Source organism: Rattus norvegicus, chromosome 2, assembly GCF_021556685.1.
Source record: "Rattus norvegicus strain SHRSP/BbbUtx chromosome 2, alternate assembly SHRSP_T2T, whole genome shotgun sequence".
Lineage (NCBI taxonomy): Eukaryota > Metazoa > Chordata > Mammalia > Rodentia > Muridae > Rattus > Rattus norvegicus.
The window spans coordinates 187561476-187567038 of record NC_141535.1 but is presented as its reverse complement, the minus strand read 5'-3'; positions in this window follow the sequence as shown (position 1 = coordinate 187567038).

The following is a 5563-nucleotide window of genomic DNA, read 5'->3' as shown; positions in this document are numbered from 1 at the left end:
GAGGTGGCCGGAAACAGCTTCAGAGCTTTCCACTACCGGTCCTTCCAAATGGCTTCCCACAGAGAACTGCAACCACTGAACCTTTAGTTCCGCAGTGATTCCTCCGACCAAGACCCGCCCACGCTTGCCTTTCACTAAGTGGTATCTCTGGAATAACTGGCAGTCGCTCTGAAAAGGGCCCGAAAAGTGACCGAGAGCAAACTTTTAGACAAATGAAGTATGAAGCAGCTGTAAAGCTATATATTTTCAGATTTAATTTTTTTACAGAAAATGTTATGTACAATATTTTATAACCTGTGCTTATCTCGACTGATTTTTTTCCCCTGAGGGTTTTCTGTCCTGGGTGTTTATGCTGTCACAGAGTTCTTACAGAAGTTTGTGGTAGGAGATCAGCAAATAGGGACTGGAGAGATGGCTGAGATTTCAAGAACTCTGGGGAGGACATCCAGTTCCAGGGGAATCTGACGCCTTCTTCTGGTCTTTACAGCCTTTTCATGTACATGGTGCACAGACAAAAGTGGAGGTAAACCACCCATACACATTATTTTTTTTTTAAAGAATGTATATATTCTAGGTTCTTGGCTGCCTAGGTCATGGTATAGAAAGATCAGTCTTTTTTTTTTTTTTTTTTTTTTAAATTTGGAGCTGGAGACCAAACCCAGGGTCTTGCGCTTGCTAGGCAAGCGCTCTACCGCTGAGCTAAATCCCTAACCCCTAGAAAGATCAGTCTTAACAGCAAGCTTTCCAGTAACTTGCTTTTCACACTTTTGAAGCAACCTCTAGACAGTCACCCATAAGGAAGGGTCCTCATCTTTTTGTTTTTTGGTGTCCTCATCAGTGAGATAGGGATGTTCTTGGTCTCTAGAGGGTTTTTGTAAATATTAAATGGGAACATGGAGGTCCAGGAGTTTTGTAAACTTAAAAAAGAAAGAATTATCAAAGATATTACATTAGGAATAACTGTTCTTTGGTATGTATGCTTATAGTTAGTATCTAGTCATTAACTGACATTTAGCTAAACAGCTCTGTAGGGAGCCCTATTGGATTTGGGCCTGGCCGCTTTGTGACTGCAGAGCTCAAGGTGGCTACGTGACTCTGGGCTGCATGGCCACAGAAGCTCACCCCTAGGTGGCTGCTGTAAGATTATGACGTTGTTGGACAAAAGCCTCTCCCAGGAAGACCCTGGGAGCAATCATGGGATGTTTCAGCCTGAACAAAACTCCGGATGTCCCTGAGCAGATTCCTGAGAAGGGTTCGACCATTTCAAAGAACATGTCCCCGGAAGACTGTTGCCTCTTTGTTTAAGGAGGATATCTTGCAGTTTAGTGATTCACCCTATATATCCTTGGGCACTTCCCAATACTCCCCCACCCTAAGCTTCAGTTCCCGCTTCTATTCCTGCCTCAGAGCTTTAAATGCTGTACATTTCTCTCAATAAATGAGACCTTGACAACAGAACTTTTGCTTGGTCTCCTTCTTCTCTTCACCCCCATTGATACACAGGTAGAAGGCCTCTTCGGGACCCTGAATAACTGGGTCCCCGCTGGCGGGGGCACAGCTCAGTAAAATTTGTTAGTGGAAGGCCCTCACTTTATAGTTAGAGAAGACTTCAGAGATTTCCCCAAGCAGATCACATAGCTAGAAATGATGTGAACAAGCTTTGAGCTCAAGTTCAGCTCTAGCTACTGATGTGATAACTATTCTCTCTCATATTATCTCTCCTCTTTCATATATAATGCCCCCCCCCCGACAGTGTCTTGCTATGCAGCTCCGGCTGGCCTAGAGCTCACCTATGCTGGCCTCGTATTTACAATTGCATCCTCCCTTGCTTGCCACAGCTCACACGTAGCTTGCAGGAACCTGAGCCAGTGCGGAGTGGAAAGCAGTTTTGGAGTGTGTAATGCCTAGTTTGGTAGAATCATAACACATTTAGAGTTGTCTACAGGTACCACTACCTCTAACTTCTTTTTTTCCACTCACCAAAGTGGAGTCTACCATAGTCTCACATGATTGTCATTGATTCAGACAGAACACTTCAGGTAATAGGGAATAATGACACAAATATTGGCAGGAAGGCTAGGGCCGTGCGGGCCAGGGAGCAGAGCGAGCAAAGCACAGAGTGTAGAGAGAATCTCTTGTGGAAGGAAGCAGCACCTGCCAATACAATGCTGTCGGCCTATTAGCTGAGGCAGAAATAGGAGTTCCAGCGGGGAGAGGGATTTCTAGGATAAAGTGAGGTGGGGGAAGAGATTTACCTGAACACAGATGGAGAGAGAACTAACCACGTGGCAGGACTTGGAGTAGAATAAATGGGTTGATTGACTTTCGAGCTAACAGAAATTAGCCAAAGTTTTTAGCCTAGGCAATATTTATGAATAATTATCCAGAGATAATTGGGTCTCAGAGTCGTTATTTGCAGGTGGAAAAGCCTGCGTGGATACAGTAGAAGGTGTGTTCAGAGAAGTTGCCTCGGAGTGAGAGCCTCAGGTTTGTGTCAGTTTGTCCTCTCAGCTTTCCCCAAGGCCTATGTGCACATTGGTAGTACCAAAAAACAAGTGGGTTTAATTATGGTATTTTCATGAAATCTGCCATTTACCATTGTTACTTTGTGATACATTCCACTCCTCCTGCTTAGGTTTCCTGAGGTTAATTTTAGTTACAAAATCTTTATTGGGTCAAGTCCTGCCCCACTTCCACCCCATGCCCAGTGCTGAGGAGCCAACCCAGGCCTTACACAACCAGGCAAACTCATTCCCTGAGCTACATCTCCAGCCCTCCACCAAACCATTTTTTGAAACAACATTCATCCTTGCACCCCCATGCTTTCCTTTCAAATATACGGCATGATTCTTGTGTCCTCGGACGTTGGAACTGTTATTTCAAGAGAGGGTGTGGTCTTCTTAGGTTGCTCAATGGGCAACTGGGAAACGCTAGTACCACATCTGATCAGATACTCAGACCTTAGGAACTTTGGAATCTGAGTCACCTTTGCTTCCAACTCGATGTGTGCCATCCTGCGCACATCTGCTAGTGATTCTGAGCTCTCGATCTTTGATCCTTTGAGCAACACGCAACCAAGTAATGATGATCAACTCTGTTCTAGGTCCAGGGAAGGCCCTCCTTGATTACTTTACATTGAATGAAAAAAAAGAGGGAGAGAATATTCAAATCGCTAAAGTTATTGTTTATTCTTCACCGCCTAAAACCTGGCAGCACGCAATGCTAGGAAACAAGTAAAACTCCAGAACCTTGGCAATGGGAGTGAGGGGAGTCAGGGGGAATGACTCAGAGCTAGCCATGGCAGAAAAATCTTGAAACATACCAAGCAATTGAACAATGCACATATCCAAATTGAATTAATACATATTAAGCTGCTATGGCAGCAGACATGATTAAAGCAGTGACATTTGCACAGATATTTATTTACAGGCGCCATCCGAGAGAGCAGCACAGTTGTGGAGCCTTCACTCAGTTGGTTATCCACCTACACACACTAGTGCCTCTCCACGAATTTCTTTAAAGGAACACTTTCCTTCAGGTTAATACAGGCTGAGAGTATCTCCCTCTCCAGTCACCACTTCTAAATGTAACCTCAGAAGTATGTTTAATTCTGGCCCATATAAGTCAGCTTTTGTTCTGATTGGCCCTTTTCCATGACAGTCAATTCAGTTATATTATATTAATTATGTTATATTGTATTATATTGCATTATATTATATTAATTTGACCTGTGCTTACCCTTTGGGCATGCCTCCAGGCATTGTAGACTCCAGGTATTTAGGGTGTGTGTATGAGTGTGGGGTGTACGTGGGAGGCTTATGGGGGTGCTTCATGGCTTGGGGTTGGGGTTGCCATGACACCAATCTATACTGGTCATTAAGAGCAGGCTACTTTGAATTGTCTTCCCTGACTAAAGCTCTTTACAGTGTCATCTACACCATCCCTCCAGTGACCGAAGTGGAAATTAAGAGCTGAATGGCAAAGAAACCAGTCAGATGGGAGACCTGTTTAAAGTAGCTGCCTCTTTCTATAGCGTGGTTCAGACACTGGACCATAGCAGAGCTGCCCTTTGCCTTCTAGAAGACAGCTGTGGTGTCTATCTGGATTGCTTGCTTTGTTAGGGAGACAAGGTAGAAAGCAGAGCCAATCACTCATCTCTTGAGGTTAAAAAGATGGCTAGGTTTTGGCAGACCCAAAGAAAGGTTGGACTTCGACTTAAAAAACAGACAGACAGACATACCTTTTGCACTACAAACCTCTAAGCAGGATACAGAAAATGTCAGCCCTTAAGGCACAGCATCTGGAACGCACCACTGTCTCAGTGTTTATAACATGGATGAATGATTGGTATGTCTCAAAGACTGGAGAAAGTCCTCACTGGCTTTATACAATCCAATTCATAGTAAAGAAGGACACGTTCTTTGCTATTCCTTTCATACTTCCAACTAGTGGTAGGTAAATATTTCCTGCTCAATTACTGTAAGCAGTAACAGACGCTGAATTATGTAGAGGAGAAAACAAACCATGATGCTTTTGATAGGGGTCACATTCTACCTGTGATCATAGACCCCCTCCCAGCCAACTAACCCCATTGCTTTCCGTGCCTCAGTCTGAATGAATAAAGGTTGGTAGTTTTCCCCAAGTACCCATTCTTCTGCCCTTAGGCCTGGGTCTCTGCTTTCCTAGTCTCAGTGGACTCAGGGGCTTCTCGAAGGCCCAAGTTCCCCATCTGAACTACTATCGACTCAGTAGCTTCACTGGATGCCTGCCTTCCTGTCTCCCCGTCTTCAGCTCCTGTTTCTTTTATTCCACTTTCTTTAATTTATCTGGCGGTTCACTGTTGCTGAAGTTACTAAATTTCTTTGAGTAATTCCTTTGGGATGTCTTGAGGTTGTATCTTTCAACCATGTCTACGCTCTTATTTCTTTCATGGTCATGAGGGAGTGTGGTCCTCTGCTTTTACAAGCCTCACTGTCAGATATAAAGTTCTATGAGCTGTTCCTTATGGAGGCCTTCTTCAAAGCCCTTAGACAGCCATAACCCGAATCCCAGTTTTAGAAGCAGCTCCCACAGAGATAAATCAGAGGTTAAGGACATCAACTGCTCTTGCAGAGAAGACCCGGCCTCCAAAGACACCATGATCAGACATGGTGCCCAGACACACATGCAGGCAAAACACCCATGCACACTTTAAAAAAGCATGTTAAAAGATCTGTTTGTGTATCTTGTCACGTCTTGCAGATATTAAAATGACAGACTTGAGTTAGAATTTTAGGTGATTAAGGCCTGATGATGCTCTCTTTTTTAAAAACTTGAGAAACAGACACAAGAGTTAATCTGAGAAGTATTGATACCACTTTACAAAAAGAATGCATTGATTTATTGATTGATTGATCAGTTGACTTCTTGTCTGCTTGCTTGATTTATACAAGGTATCTCACTGTATAATCCAAGCTAAGCTTGACATCAACACTGTCTTCCTTCGGCCTCCCAAGTGCTTGTGTAACAGGTGTGTGCTATCATGCCCAGATCAATACAACTTTCATAATGTATCAAACTAAAC